This window comes from Panthera leo, chromosome C2, assembly GCF_018350215.1.
Source record: "Panthera leo isolate Ple1 chromosome C2, P.leo_Ple1_pat1.1, whole genome shotgun sequence".
Taxonomy (NCBI): domain Eukaryota; kingdom Metazoa; phylum Chordata; class Mammalia; order Carnivora; family Felidae; genus Panthera; species Panthera leo.
Genome location: NC_056687.1, coordinates 138335922 through 138353045, shown reverse-complemented (window position 1 = coordinate 138353045; position 17124 = coordinate 138335922). Strand labels below are relative to the sequence as shown.

Sequence of the window (17124 nt, the reverse complement as noted above, 5' to 3'; positions counted from 1 at the left end):
GTGGTATGTGTGTCTGTGTGGAGAGAGAGAGAGAAAAAGAGAAATGAATCACTATTTTCCAAGTTGATTTCATATTTTAAGAGTTGATTTTTATAAACTAATTATGGCCATAAATACTTTTAAATCACTCAAAGTGCCCCATTACTTAGCATGAGCATGAGAAATAAATATGTATTATCAGTTAATTGAAAAACATATGTTGTTGATTAGTGCATAGCCATTTTATTTAATAGATCTCAATTAAATAAATGACTTCACTGTATCCAGACTACAAGATGCCAGCTAAACGTTGCTGCTAGAAAAAGGTGCTGAACCAAGAAAGGAAGAAGCTTCAGTAAAGGATGGCCATATACTTTGTTAAGAATGTACACGTGCCTTTTCATATGTGAGGGGGTCTTAGATTGTATAATCTCCTTATTTGTTACAATATGGATTAAAGATAACATTAGGCACTGACTCGACAGCCGGTGCCAGAGTTCAAAACTCAGCTCTGCTACTTATTGGCTGTGCCTCAGTTTTCTCATCTATACATTTGGGTTAATTATCGGATAGATACAATGTAACCCTCATTGGCAGTGTTTTAAAAATTAAATGAATTAATATTTGTGAAGTGTTTCATCAGTATGTGGCACCTAGGGGAAAAAAAGTGTTTCTAAATTATTAGTCTTTTTTTTTAATTTTGTTTTTAAAATTTACATCCAAACTAGTTAGCATATAGTGCTACAATCATCTCAGGAGTAGATTCCTTAGTGCCCCTTACCCATTTAGCCCATCCCTCCTCCCACATCCCCTCCAATAACCCTCTGTTTATTCTCCATATTTATGAGTGTCTTATGCTTTGTCCCCCTCCTTGTTCTTATATTATTTTTGTTTCCTTTCCCTTATGTTCATCTGTTTTGTCTCTTAAAGTCATGTGAGTGAAGTCATATGATATTTGTCTTTCTCTGAGTGACTAATTTCACTTAGCATAATACCCTCCGGTTCCATCCACATAGTTGCAAACGGTAAGATTTCATTCTTTTTGATTGCCGACTGATACTCCATTGTGTGTGTGTGTGTGTGTGTGTGTGTGTGTGTGTGTGTGTGTGTATGTGTATGTGTGTATACACATCTTCTTTATCCATTCATCCATTGATGGGCATTTGGGCTCTTTCCATACTTTGGCTATTGTGGATAGTGCTGCTATAAACATGGGGGTGCACGTGTCCCTTCGAAACAGCACCCCTGTATCCCTTGGATAAATAAATACCTAGTAGTAGAGTAGCTCTATTTTTAGTTTTTTGAGGAACCTTCATACTGTTTTCCAGAGTGGCTGCACCAAATTGCATTCCCAATTTATTAGTCTTTTTTCACACGCTTAAAAAGCCCTGACATTTTTATTAGTATTAAAAACACGAATTAATTATGAACACATTTTAAATAGGGAATTAGTGCCAATTACTCCGAGCATGTGTTTTAAACAAGGCTATTTGTTGAATACTGGGGTGTAGTCCATCTAGCAGGAGCATAAAATGAAGTAGGACACCAGGATTTCAGAAGGAATTTACTCCATGGGATCGAAATCCTATCAAGTTCCTACAGTCAGCTCATTCTCCCCTTATACACATCTCCCCTGGATACGTATAAGGAAAGAGGAATCAAAGTCAAAAGATTGCTTGTTGGTCATATAATCAGGACAAAGAGAATTAAAGGAACCAAGAATTTTGTGGTATCAGGACACAAGCCTGCAACAACTCACAACAGAGATGGTCGTACCAAAGACCACTTCTTTTCTACAGGGATGGTCTCCACCAGACAATGCATTACTAGATCCATGGGACCCTTGCCTCTCTGACTTTCACATGCTTTCCTGGTTGACAATCCCATGACATCAGTATTTTTTTCATAAATCTGGTGGCCTTTGTTCAAGTTACTTCAAGTTTCCTCTGCGTTTGTGCTGGCCTGGGAGCATTCTTTCCATGGTAACTTTGCAAATCTCTTTTGTAACCCATAATGTATCCCTTTTCAAAGGTTAATTCTTCAGATCCTTTTCTTCTTTTCAAGTTCCTAAAGAAGTCTCACTTTCTAACTGTGGTGTATGTTGAATAAACTTGCTTAATTAAGCAATTGGAATGTAAAAGTGAGTCTTGAAATTGTTAAAAGAGTGTGAGCTTTTGTCCAGGAATGTCTCAGTTTAGGTGTATTTCCAGTTTAGCAAACTATTATTATGATTATGATTATGATTATGATTATTATTAAGAGTTGCATTAAAATAAGCCAGCAGGAGTTTAGTATAAACATATTCTATCATGCCAGCTTTCTACCATTGTCCCATCTTTGTACAATAAGAGAGTTCTTTAGGCTGAGTCATCTTTCGATCGAGAAAACAATCCGTGATAAATACTGTTTATTTCCTGGGAAGATTTCAGATATAACATAACTAACATCTCCCTTTCAAGGGTGCTTTTCCATGGGGACAGGAATCATTAAAAAAAGGGGGGGGGTGCATGAATGCTGAATGTTTTGCAACATACTTATATATTTGTGAATTGATTTGAGGGAAAAAAATATCACTCTGCCTGCGTTTTGCACTTAGAATTGTAGTCTAGCTTGCACTAAGGCAACAATTACAGTTGTTTTACTGATAAGGATTATTGAGTTAGAAATGAGTATGAGATTGAGAATACTATCTTGAAACATTTTTCTACTATAATGTTTCATTTGGTTAAATGTTCTCTTAGTATTCTATTTCTTTTTCTTTTTTTCATAATTTTTTAATGTTTATTTTTGATAGAGAGAGACACAGAGTGTGAGTGGGGGATGGGCAGAAATAGAGGGAAACAGAATCTGAAGCAGGCTTCAGGCTCTGAGCTGTCAGCACAGAGCCTGATGTGGGGTTGGAACCCATGGACCACAAGATCATGACCTGAGCCAAAGTCAGACACTCAACCAACTGAGCCACCCAGGCACCCCTGTTTCTTTCCTAGTTCATTGTTGCTCTATACCTTTGTTTCCCCAAGTTTACCATTTTAAAATTTCCATAGCCTTTTCCATTTTCATCACTGGCACTTTGGATCAGGTAAATTAGATCGCTCTCCCATTTGGTAAATTACAGTTATATGATCTGAAGTTAGTTAATATTCAATAGTTAATATTCAATATATACTAACATATCTGCTGATTTCAACATTTCTGAAAGGAAAGCCATGTTTATCTAAAACATTTTAATTTAAACATAACTCAGAAGGTAGGATTAAAAAAGGATTTGTTTCTTCTCTCTTCTAAATTTAAAAATTAGAGGTATATGGAATGACAAATCTTTAAAACCTTCAGTGTTAAACAAGGAACTTTTTGGCATTCTCATACACTTTGCCATTCTTGACTCCTGGGCCATCAAGATTTTGCTTGAGTAGTTTAATTCTGAGATATATCAGTAAGAAGCAATAGTCTTTATTTTTAAATTAAAAAAAAATATTTCAATATAGCTGGCAATGTTACATTAATTTCAAGTGTACAACATAGTGACTTGACAAGTTTATACATTATGCTATACTCATCACAAGTGTAGCTATCATCTGTTACAACACTTTTAAAATATCACTGGCTATATTCCTTATGCTGTGACTTTTATTTCCATGACTTATTCATTCTATAACTGGAAACCTATTTTCTCCCACTTCCCTTCACCCATTTTCCCTGTTCCCTCGGGCAGCCACTAGTTTGTTCTTTGTGTTTACAGGTCTGATTCCTCTTTTTGTTTGTGTATTCATTTTTTTTTTTTTTTTTTTTTTTTTTTTAGATTTCACATATGATTGGATTCATATGGTATTAGCCCTTGTCAGTCTGACTTATTTCACTTAGCATGATACCTCTAGGTCTATCCATGTTGTCCCAAATGGCACAATCTTATTTTTTATGCTGTGCAGTATGCCATTGTGTAAAAATACTACCTTTTTCTTATCCTTTCATCTATTTTAAGTGCTTAGGTTGCTTCCATGTCCTGCCTATTGTAAATAATGCTGCAATAAGCATATATCTTTTTCAGTTAGTATTTTTTTCTCCTGGGTAAATACCCAGTAGTAGAGTTATTAGATCATATGATATTTCTTTTTTTTTTTTTTTTTTTTTTTTTTTTTACATATTTTGAGGAAGTGCCATACTGTTTTCCAGAGTGGCTGTACTAATGTACATTCCCAGCAACAGTACGTGAGGGTTCCTTTTTCTCCACATCCTCACCCACACTTGTTTATTTTTTTCCTGATTTTAGCCATTCTCACAGGTGTGAGATGATATCTCGTTGTGGTTCTGATTTACATTTTCCTGATGATTTTTATGTGTCTGTTGGCCCTTTGTATGTTTTTGGAAGAATGTCTATTCAGGTCCTATGCCCATTTTTTAATCAGTTTGTTTTTTGTTGTGGAGTTGTATGAGTTCTTTATGTAGTTTGAATATCAACCCCTTATTGGATGTATCATTTGCACGTATCTTCCCCCTTTCAGTAGATTGTCTTTTTGCTTTGTTGATAGTTTCCTTTGGTGTGCAAAAGCAAAAGCAGTAGTCTCATCAATTAACACATCCATTGCTGAAGATTTGAGATCTGGCACAATGAGAGGAAAATTAGTTGAGAAAATATATGTGAAAATCGTTTATTAACTCTTAAAGTCAAAACAAATATCAGATTAAAAAATTTATTCTAAAGGCAAAACACAGTGTTGCAGCAAGGTCTATAATGGATACATGAGCGTGAATACAAAGTGTCACTTGACGACCTTTTGGTATCATTAGAAGGGAACAGGGGTCTGGGGTGCCTAGGCGGCTTGGTGGGTTGAGTGTCCAACTCTTGATTTCAACTCAGGTTATGGACCCAGGGTCACGGAGTCCAACTCCAGGTTGGGGTCCATGCTGAGCATGGAGCCTGTTTAGGATTCTTTCTCTCCCATGCACTCTGCTCCTCCCTTCACTCACTGGCATGTGCTCCCCCCTCCCCTCAAAAATAAATAAGCAGATCAAAAAGAAGGGAACAGAGATCAATTGCCCACCTGCTTCATTCTACAAATGTGGAAACAGAGCCAGAGGGATGATGGTTTCACACACCTGCAAAATGTTAGGATCAGCACACTTTGATGAGCCTTGCCCCTTACACTGTAAATTCATGTTGAGAACTCCTCCAAGTGATCTTTGGATTTACCAGAGAATTAGAGTTGATATTTAGGTAAAATCCAACTACTGACACATTGAAATGTGTGGTTTTGTACCCCATATGTCTTAAATATGAAAGCTGCGTTAAAGAAAAATCTCAAGTTACGGAGAAAGTGAAAAAAAAAAAATCACTCATAGCCCTAAGACCCAACATTTTGCTAAATTTCGTTTCACTTGATCTTAGCCAAAAGGCCAAGAAGCGTTTGCTAAATACCATTTCAATTAAAAAGCAACATTCAGGGTACCTGGGTGTCTCAGTCTGTTGAGCTTATGACTACGGCTTAGGCCATGATCTAGTTCATGGGTTCGAGGCCCACATCGGTGTTTGTGTGACAGCAGAGAGACTGCTTTGGATGTTCTGTCTCCTTTCTCTCTCTCTCTCTCTCTCTCTGTCCCCATCCCACTCTCTCTCTTTCTCTCTCTCTGTCCCCATCCCACTCACTCTCTCTCTTTCTCTCTCTCTCAAGAATAAGTAAACTTTATTTATTTATTTACTATTTATTTGTTTGTTTGTTTATTTATTTATTTATTTATTTATTTATTTATTTATTTATTTATTTTAAAGCAACATCATCCAAGGGGTATCTAGGTGGCTCAGTTGGTTAAGCATCTTACTCTTCATTTCCGCTCAGGTCATGATCTCAGGATTGGTGAGATCTGTTTGGGATTCTCTCTCTCCTTCTCTCTCTACCCCTCCCCTGTTTACAATGCGCAGGTTTGCACGCTGTCTCTCAAAATAAATAAACATTTAAAACAATAACATACAAAGGGAATTTTAATTTATTTGCCTACTAAAAATTGTTTAATGAAAAATATATATTAATGGTAGGATATAAATATACTTTTATAAGAAAATTTCCATTTCATAAAGAATCTTTGTTAGTGAAATTTTTCATTCTCTGGAGGTTACAACACTTGAAAAGAGCAGAATCCATCTTTTTATCTGTAAAAGGATTTAATTTTAACCATCCTGGATGAATGAAAGCCTATTAAAAAATGAAAAGAAAAGAAAAACACCAACCAAAGAACTTTCTTTCTTAATGATAGTATTATATATAGCCTAAATTATTCATGCTGTAGTTTAAAGTCATGTATTATTATTCTTTCATTAAGAGAAATGGACAGAAGCTGAAAACCACCTTCAATTTAATAATATTCCTTTATATATTTTAAGACTTATTAAGATTCTTCTTTGTCTTTTTTAGGTCAAAGAAAACTAATTTGTTGTAATTTAAATTTATGAATCTACTATCTAATATTTAATGGATTTTCACATCTCTTCTTAGACCTGTATTCATATTAATCATGTCTCTATTTGGAGCTTAAATCCGAATATCATGCATCTGAGAAACATGAATATAATGAAATCTGTACTAATCTCTTAGACACAAAAAAGAACACCTTCTGTTTATGTGTATAGCTATGTTTTGTTTCAAATTTACCACCTATACATAACTTTTTATTTACAACAACTGCCATAATTTAACAAAGTCATTTAAAACGTGGATTATTTTTACTGGGTGTAGAATTCTTGAATTCTACAAACTTAACAGTCTTCAAGCTTATTCTGATAATGGAAAAAATATGTTAAATGGTACCAAAGTAAAACTATGTAGTTTCAGCTTATTTTATAAAATTGTTTTTAGTTTTATCTTATTTTTAAATCGATTTCTACTACTCTCTAGGGTTGACAGTGATACATTAATCAATGTATTTTGTATAGCAAATACACTTTCATTTTATATGGCAGATATGAACAATTTGTGGATCCCTACATTGATGTGTTGAGTGTGTGAAACCAAATCCAGACTCTGAACGGAAGATTGTCATATATAATTAATGATGTCTGTCATGGATGTACATCAGGTCATTTAGATCTTTGTGGGGGAAATTATTTATTTTTCTATTTGTTTTACTCAAATATGTTTTATATGTGTGGGGGATCAGATAGCTGGGATGTCTTAAACGGAAGCATTTAAGAAAGATATGACTTAAACCATTTTTTTAAAAGCTTGTGGAACTTTTTCTTAATTCCTTGGAAATTTGGGTTAGTTCCTAATGTTACTATTAATTAATACAGAAGAGTTACTTGATGTATTAGTTATCTATTGCTGTGAACTGAAGAGCTTAAAACAGCTCAGATTTATTACCTCATAGCTTCTGAGCATCAAGAGTCCAGCCATTGTTCAGCTAGGTTCTCTGGGTCCTCTGCAAGCTTGCAGCTGATGGGCAAAAGGGAAAGGTGAAACATAAGGTGTCTCTGATTGGCTGGTTGAAATACTCTTACCCAGAGTAAATAATCCAGTGACATACCAATTACACTGTGTGGGTGAGGGCTTAAGAGTTTTGGAGCAAACAGCTCTAAACAAAACGTATCATCTGAGAGCACAGGGCTAATGGCTACCTGAAATAATGAAGAAGAAAGCTGATTAAGGGAAGTCGTGACAGACCTTTTGATTCCTTTTGGTTTCTAGAAGTTGGTTACCAAGACATCAGCCAAAGCTGTGGTCTCATCTAAGGTTGGACTGGAGAAGAAACCACGTCCTCACTCATGTGTTTGTTGGTACCATTCAGCTGCTTATGAGGGCCTCAGTTTCTTTCTGGCTGTTGGCCAGAGACTACCCTAAGTTCCTTGCCAAGTGGACCTGTCCATAGGGAAGCTCATTACTTGGCAGCTTGCTTTTTCAAAGCTAGCAAGGGAAAGAAAGTTTCTGTTCATATAATGGGAGTCACATCTCCTCTCACATAACATAATAATGCCTTTATAATTACATACATCCCATCACCTCTACCATGTTCTATTGGTGGGAAGCAAGTTATGGGTTCTGCCTACACTCCAGGGGAGTAGACTGTGAAGAGGTCTGACTACTATGAGTTAGGTATCATGGGGGCTATCTTAGAGCATTGTCTGCCACAGTTGGAATGCACATATCTTTTCGGGGAACTTTCTCTTGATACGAGAAAATATTTTTATGTAGTCTGTAGATATTCTGAATTATCAGTAGTATCTCCCCTAATCCTCTGATACCAGGGTGGGCGTGTGTGAAAGGAAACATTGAGCTAAGTGATTATGTCATTAATAAGAATGGTTATGGTAAAACTGCATGCATATCACAAGAAAGTCCATATTATAAAAAAAACTAGACATGGACAATAGCCGAAATCCCAAAAATATCAAACTGTTTTATTAAATTTTTTAAAAGTTTTTTAATTTAATTTTGAGAGAGGGAGAGAGAGAGAGACAGAGTATAAGCTGGGGAGGGGCGGAGAGAGAGGGAGGCACAGAATCCAAAGCAGGCTCCACGCTCTGAGCTGTCTGCACAGAGCCTGATGCAGGGCTCGAACTCACGGACCATGAGATCATGACCTGAGCTGAAGTCGGCACTTAACCGACTGAGCCATCCAGGTGCCCTCAAAATGTATTTTCAGAATATAGAGTCCATGAAGAAAAAAAGAAAAAGAAAATCCTGGGACTTAAAGCATGAATAAGAGCTGTCTCTTAAAATAAATAAAGCTGTTTCTTAAATGAACAGCTCAAGCATCCAACTGCAGAATTTGCAAACCTAAATCTTAACTGCAATAAATACCAGAGTTTTACTCTTCCCTTAGCATGTAACCGATCGTTAAGTCATCCTCAAGTCAATATAATCTACATTTTCACCCTCTCTCAAACTTGGAGAAGACTAGAATGTTTGCTTTGTGGGTATGCTACTCTCCCAGGTGCTTAAAGGAATGGTATACACAAAGGAGGTGCTTTAATAAATATGTCGAATCACTTTTCAGTGAGCTTCTGGTTTCCTCCTTCCTTCCCTTGCAGAATTTTTTGCCAGATATAAGCCCAAACAATCTCTCTCTAATTTAGGTCTTCAGAAGTTTTTCTGGGGCAAACTACTCTTTAAGTTTTATATAAGCTGTTTTAGATGCAAAGCAGGATACAAATGAAGGCTAAGATATTTGGTTCATTCTCAAGGGAACAGGGTTCGTATTTAAAATAGTATCATAAAAACATACATCCTGAGAACTCACGAGCATGGCTCATAATCCAGCCTCAATTACCCTGAGAGCATAGCGGAGATACTGGGTGGCATAAATCCAGGGGGCTGGGTTTTGCCCTGAAGTCATGACTGATTTACGAAGAGATTCCTAAAAAAAAAAAAAAAAAAAAAAGGTCAGAATATAGGAAAATATCTGTGTCTTGTTTGTAAAAAATATAGTAATGAAGTTTTTTCATAGGACTTTGAAACTTTAAGGGATGACATTAATTACATTGGAATTGGAGATACATCCAACTACAGAAAATAGGTTTGAATAGAATGCCTTTTATAAAAAAATAAGAATTGCCTTTGTTTTCATTTTTGAGATTAAACTATGAGCTCTTGTTTGGTCTCAGAGATTCTAGCCATGATTTCATTCTAGTCACTTTAAGAATAAGGTAGAATTTTCTTTATCTGAGCCCTCAAAATAGAAATGGCTGATGCTGAGTTTACAATTCTAAAAGTCCACTGCCTGAGAAAGAGAAAGGAATATATTTAAAAGTTTCATTCTGTATCTCATCCTGACATTCCCAGTTTAATTTCTGCATGTGAATCCTTGAATATTTAGTAAGCCTTCCTTCACCTTGTGAAAACCATAATCTTCTTGAAACTGACAAACTTGGTTTAATGCCATGATGTAATAAAAACTGTAATTGAAATAATAATCCATTAACCTTGACTTGTCTCATGTAATCTTCTATAATATCATTTTCCTATCATAAAGGTAAGATAATGCTAATTAAAGTGTACTCATTTTTAAAGCTCCACAGTGATACTTAAATCAGAAAACTATATAAAACAGTTGCTGCTCATTAATAGAGAACTTAAAGTAACATATGATGATTCTATTGATTTAGATTGTCTCCTTTTCTGTGCCATTCCTCTAGTTTATTTTGTCTGATTTTTGGAGCTAGATTTTGGTGAATTCATGTGGAATTAATTAAATATACTGTGTATATATTGCATGCCACTAAAGCTAAATATTGTATATATGAATATGTGTGGATGTATTATATATTTACAAAATTACAGTAATGCTATTTTTATGCCTAGTGTTATGGGAATCTCGATACTGTAGATTTAATTTTAAATTCATACTGCTCTCTAGTGGGGAATGAGATCAATGCAAAATTGTTCTTGTGTTGGTACTTTATAGCACTAATTGTAGACTATTTACAACTTTGATATTGAAATGTAGAATACTGTGATCTATAATTTTCTCAAAGGTGAAATGCTAGAAATGTAGTTTATCTGTTATGCATATAATGTACATATTTAATATTTAACCATTACAGTAAAATACAGTACTTTAAAAATTAGTCCTGAAAACAGAGGAAACTTGACTATTGAATTCATTTGATTTCTTGCAGCTCATTTGGAATACCTGTATCTATATAAGTAGAGATGTAACTTATGCCATTTAAATCCCAATTCAAGGAAATGTTGACTAAAAGTTAATCCCTCATTTTCTGTACCAAGAAAATAATGGCCAATTTTCTTTCATAAATTTCAAGATTGAGGATTAGATTTTAGAATATTTACTTATTATGTTTCATATTTGATCCTAATTTCAAGAAGCAACTTTATTGAAAACTTGATAACAATGTTTGTTATTGTTAGAATCAGCTTTCAGGTACCTCATGGCTGTTTTATTTTTTTCAAAGTTATTTCAAATTAAATGAGGGTTTTTAAAATCCATTTATAATATTGTGTCTGGAAATTTTATTCCAAGTAATCACGATCCAGTCATATAGCAGTAGCATAGTATTATTTTTCTAAGTATTTTGCTCCATGAATACTTATTCAAGATCTTCACATCTTTTCTCTAATTTTTAACATGACCTTTGAAAGGTTTCTTCAGAATGATGTCTTACAGTTGCAGTTGTAAGATCATATTCTCACAAATAATGATGAAGTATTTGTTATATTTTTTAGCTTCTATTTTTTATTGAGCCGGTCAATTAGTCATACAAGAATGCACTACGAACTCTATAAGAATTTGTACAGATTATACAAAGTACAATTTCTTTTTAGGGAAATGGTCTAGAATTACATGTCCTCACCCAAAAGTACTTTTCTTTTTTTTTCATGATAAAGCAATTGAGAAAACTTTTTGAAGTGTAATAAACTTTTTAGGAATTTAATATCAGTAGATTCTTCCTTTCAGTATGATAATTTTTTTGGGTACCTGGGGCTCAGTCATGCGTCTTACTCTTGACTTTGGCTCAGATTATGATCTCGCAGTTTGTGAGATCATTGGGCTCGCTCTGCACTGATGGTGCAAAATATGCTTGAGATTTTCTGTCTCCTTCTCTCTCTGCCCCTCCTGTATCACTGACTCTCTCTCTCTCTCTCTCTCTCTCTCTCAAAAATAAATAAGCTTAAAAAATAAAAAAATTTTTAAAACAAACTTTATCTTACACTTGAACAATATTTAGACCTTTACTTTTATTTCCTCAAAGATATTGATTTTGAAGAAATAGGCAAAATTTATCACTTGTTGTCCATGTATAAGTATTATCAAAACTCAAAGAATTAAAGCTGCTTATCAATTGAACTTGGGAGTTCTATTTTATTTTAGTAGCTAGCTGTTACATTATTTATCATCTGTATCACCATGGCATATCTATAGATCATATTTTTATTTATTTTCACCTATATGACAAATAATTGCTAGATATATGGTCATACCTAAGTTTCTAAGGGGATTTTTAGTGTTTGGTATTTGGTTGTGTCACTATTTATGGAAGCAGGTCTGTGCTAAATGTGTTCGATATTTATAAGTCCCTATCTGTTTCATTTAAAAAAAATTCTATGACAGGAGAAGCCACTGAAAAACCAATAATATTTTAGTTTAGTTTATTGATGCCATTTACTATTGTATGATTTTATAGGTCATTTGTAAAACCCTTTTTAAAGTATGGTTTATTGTGCTCTAAACTGCCTGTTGGCAGATGTCATCTCCTGTCACTTGATATTATTGTAGAACCTTAAGTTTCTTGAAGAATTTAAAGGCTTGTCATTTTGATAAGGTAGCAGATCCAAGAATAAGAGATAAAGGCAATCATGGGCAAGAGAATGGAACCTTGCTTGTTAACTTTGAAACAAAACACTGACATCATCTTTAGAGAAAGTTTTCCACTCAATTAAATTAGGTTTGTTCATCAAATAATATACACTCCTGTAAATGCTTCTAATTTTATATTAATGGTTGTTGATTGTTGTGGTAGAGTTTAAATACTAACCAAAAATGGACTTTTGGAATTCTTAATTATATGGAGATAGGTTGGATAACACTCTCTGTGTGTGTGTGTGTGTGTGTGTGTGTGTGTGCGCGCGCGCAAGCGTGCGTGCAAATAGCTCATTCTTAATTTTGATTGAACTAATCATAAATAGACAAAAGGCCTCAGTTAAGGTTAAGGTGTGTTAAATTTTTCATTTAAGGGTTAGTTCGTTATTTTTTAAATTTTATTTTAGATAGAGCACAAGCAGGGGGGAAGGGCAGAGGGAGAGAGAAAGAAAATTTTAAGCAGGTGAGCTCAATCTCACAATCCTGGGATTATGAGCCAAAATCAAGAGTCGGACGCTCAATCTATTAAGCCACCCAGGCACCTGGTTGGTTAGTTATTTAATAGGCAAATTGAATTAGAGAAAATGGCTTGGAACCATGATCCATGTTGGATTTCCCAGACTTTCCTGTCTGAATTGCATTTACCTCCCCAGTCACATGCAGTCATATGGTCCTTTCATTCAGGGATGTGAAGCCTTTACACTTTAAGTTCACATATGGCAGCTGAGAAGATAAGAGAATGTAATTTTGAGTGAATTTGAAATACAGAGTCGTGATGGTGGGCCATACATGAGGCCTTGATCCTTTCCCTCACCCTCCCAATCACACAGCTTATTTTCATGCTTGGAGATAAATGAACAAGGGCTGCATAAAAGAAGAGAAGCTTCTTTCTTAGTTCCTTCCCAGACTACCAACATTCTAAAGAAATTCCTGTTTTATGCATCAAGGAGAGAGACCAAAAAAAAAAAAAAAAAAAAGTAGGTCCCTGACCTATTCCCAATCTAAAATAAATAATATTTTTATTTTAAAATAGTTTTAGTTTTGAATTTTTAATGTTTATTTATTTTTGAGAGAGAGACAGAATGTGAGCTGGGGAGTGGCAGAAAGAGAGGGAGACACAGAGTCCAAAGCAGGCTCCAGGCTCTGAGCTGTCAGCACAGGGCCTGACGTGGGGCTCAAACCCACAGACTGCAAGATCATGACCTGAGCCAAAGTTGGATGCTTAACCGACTGAATCACCCAGGCACTCCTAAAATAGTTTTAATTTTGTCGAAAAGTTGCCAAGTTAGTAGAGTTCCCTTATACCCCACCCACCCAGTTTCTTTCATTGTTGACAGATTAGTATGGGTGATTTGTCACAACTAATGGACTAATAATAATGCATTAATATTAATGAAACTCCATACTTTATCTAGATTTTATTATTATTATTATTTTTAGCCAGTATTATTACTCTCTTCCTGGACCCCATCCAGGATACCACCTTTCGTTAAGTTTTCCTATTTCCCTTGGCTCCTCTGGGGTGTGATGATTTCTCAAACTTTCCTTGTTTTTGATGACCTTGACAGTTTTCAGGAGTAAGGGTCAGGTATTTTTGTAGAATGTCTTACATTTTGTTATTGTCTGAAATTTTCTCATGCTTGGACTTGGGTTATGTATTTTTGTGAAGAGGATATGCAGAGGTGAAATACCATTCTCAACGTGTCATATCAAAGATACTTGCTGTCACCCTGACTTATCACTGTTGTTAGCCTTGATTACATTGCTCAGGTAGTGGTTGTCAATTTTCTCCACTGTACTTTTTTCCTCTTTCTGTACTCTATTATTTGGAAGCAAGTCACTAAGTATAGCCTACACTTAAGGCATATAGAGTTATATTCCGTCCCCCCCTGGGGGAGGATAACTATTTAAATTACTTGGATTACTTCTTTATAGGGGGTTTACATCTTCTTCCCGATTTACTTATTAATATCAGTATTTACTCATCAGTGGGTACTCATTATATACTTAAAATATGAAATACTCTATACTTTGGGATGTAATCCAGTAATACAATATTTAGTTGTTCCAACTTTGGTCACTGGGAGCTCCTTCATTTGGCTCTTGTGTCCATTCTCCAACTTTTGGTTATTAATAAGTCGGGTTACACTAAACATTGGGTGCACCAGGGTTACGGACTGTCACCCTGGGGGTGGTGTGGGGAAGAAAAGATCAGCACTTTTCAGGGCAGTCTTGACACCAAAATCTGGTGCTTTGGTACAAGTGGTGACATATCAGCTTCTACCTCAGAAGGTTCTCAACTGGGTTAACAATGTACTATAAATCAACATCAAGAACCCTCCTACCTCCCAGAAAAGTATTGTTTCCACTTTTTTTTTTTTCAAGTTATGCTCAGATGCATTGTCTCATATAGCTTACCAAAGATGAATTCTCTTAAGTACTCTACCTTTTATGTCTATGAATCATAGGATTAATTTAAACTCTATGTCTACAAAATTTAAAACACATCCACAAGCAATTGACTAATTCCTATACTGATCATCCCTAGGATAATTCTAATCCTTAAAGCTATCACATGGTACAATCTAGATTCACATTATTGTGTTAAGCCACAGACTTTCGTAGTGTCTTCATGGATAGAGGTTAGGTGGGAAAACAATGGATGAATTGATAAAATCGTTTGGGTTCCAAGTAGTTGCATAAAGCATATGTATGACCACTGGAATTTTTCTCAATGAAACTCAAATGAGAAAAATTTCCCTTCCAGAAATGCTTTTACTATATTAGGAGTAAAAATTAGTTATGCATATTGCCTCCTATGATAGTGCCATTTGAATCATTGCTATTTTCTTGCAGATGGTATAAATGTTTTGTGATATCACACCCCAAGCATGAGAATTTATTTGGGATTTCCTTTTTTCTAGTGTTGATGCCACATGGTTAATATATCTTACTTTCTATTTCCTTTACGAGTTGTTATCCTTGCCTCTCCCCTTCCTGGTGCAAAATTGTTGACTCTGGTGACAAAGTCTTCACTTTCTCTTGTGATCTGTGAACCTCTTATGTGTAAGCAAATAAATCTCGTAGCCTTGGTAGAAAATTTCTTATCCAGTGTTTCCCCCTAATAAATTGTTGGCAGACATTCTTATTTTATGGGTCAAGGTGGAAATGTGAATCAAGGAAGAAAAGTTTTCCTTCCAAACAAATGCATATATTTATTAAAAATCGTGTGTCAGAGGAGCTCATGTATTGTTTGGCCTAGTTCTGACAAACCTACCATTCATCTAGTAGGATACAGATTCCTTCTTTTTTTTTTTTTTTTTTTTTTTTGGCTTATTTCTTTCAAGTACATTGATTTTTTTTTGTAAATAATAAATGTAGTCAGTGGTCATCATGTAAAATTTTGAAAATATGGACAAGATGAAGGAAAAAACACCAACGTTAATTTCACCATTCGTAATCAGCAACTACTTGCATTTATTCTAAGTCTTATTTGTGTTTTACATAGTTATGAACATACACGTAAATTTACATGTGTGTGTTTTCTTAATTATATAGAATTTCCCATGTTGTACATTTTTCCAATCTGCTTTATTGGCTACACGATATCACAGTAATTACATATAGCATCATATATTTAATTTTTTTCATTACTTAATTATATTTGAGATAAAAGACTGTAAAAATATAAAGCAGCTCTAGAAAAAACAGTTTTGGAACAATCTGAATACAACCTGGGGTAGACACTTAAATTGCTTTTTTTATATATATATAAAATAAAAGCTAGGGGTGCCTGGGTGTTTCAGTCGGTTAAGCGTCCGACTCTTGATTTCAGCTCTGGTCATGATCACATATCATAGGATTGAATCCCATTTGGGTTTCTGGGCTGACAGCATGCAGCCTGCTTGGGATTCTGTCTCTCCTTCACTCTCTGTCCCTCCTCTGCTCACAATCTTTCTCTCCCTTAAATAAATAAACATTTAAAAAAATAAGAAAATCTGATATCTTTAGTATATATTTTGCTTTAACTAAAATTATGTAATCATTTCACAAAATCTATTTTCTTTTAAAAATGACCACTTAAATTGTATACTTAGTATTATGTAATAGGGGCTGCCTGAGTAAGCAAGATGAAACTTCCTTTTTACAATAAGATTAACATATTTTTAAGTAAATGAGTTCCCCCCAAAAGCATGGATTATATACTTAAAATATTTTACTTCTTTTGGAAATTAGATACTTGAACATCCTTTAAGTTTCAAGTATTAGGTATTTGGCTTGATTTAGCAGATCAATTTTGATTGTTCAAATAATCTTGGCATTTGTTATCTCATTCGCCTGATGCCAAAACACATGACCTTCTTATCATTATTAGTAACTTGAATAATGATAAGGACCATCCTCGTCTTGCATATCATTTTATCTCCAGCACCTAGGAGATTGCCTGCCACACAGTGGGCAATTAACAAATGCATATTGGGGTGCCTGGGTGGCTTAGTCGGTTAAGCCTCCAACTTCAGTTCAGGTTATGATCTCACAGTTGGTGAGTTCAAGCCACACATCAGGCTCTGTACTGACAGCTCCGTGCCTGGAGCCTGCTTAAAATTCTGTGACTCCCTCACTCTCTGCCCCTCCCCAACACATGCTCTGTCTCTCTCTCTCTCTCTCTCTCTCTCTCTCTCTCTCTCAAAAATAAACATTATATACATTATATACAAAAATAAACATTATATAAAATTTTAAAAAAGTGGATGTTAAAATAATTGTTTTCCTCTGCCAATATTTTCAAAGAGAATAAAATAAATCTTTGAAGAATCTGGAAAATTAGAATGGAGAAATCAA

General features: G+C 34.9%; 1 protein-coding gene across 4 annotated transcripts in view; it reads left to right on the top strand.

Moving 5' to 3' along the window:
* The window catches only part of ZNF385D (zinc finger protein 385D), a 1208478-nt gene that overhangs the window by 523298 nt on the left and 668056 nt on the right, over positions 1-17124 (top strand). The gene's annotated exons all lie outside the window — the stretch shown is intronic.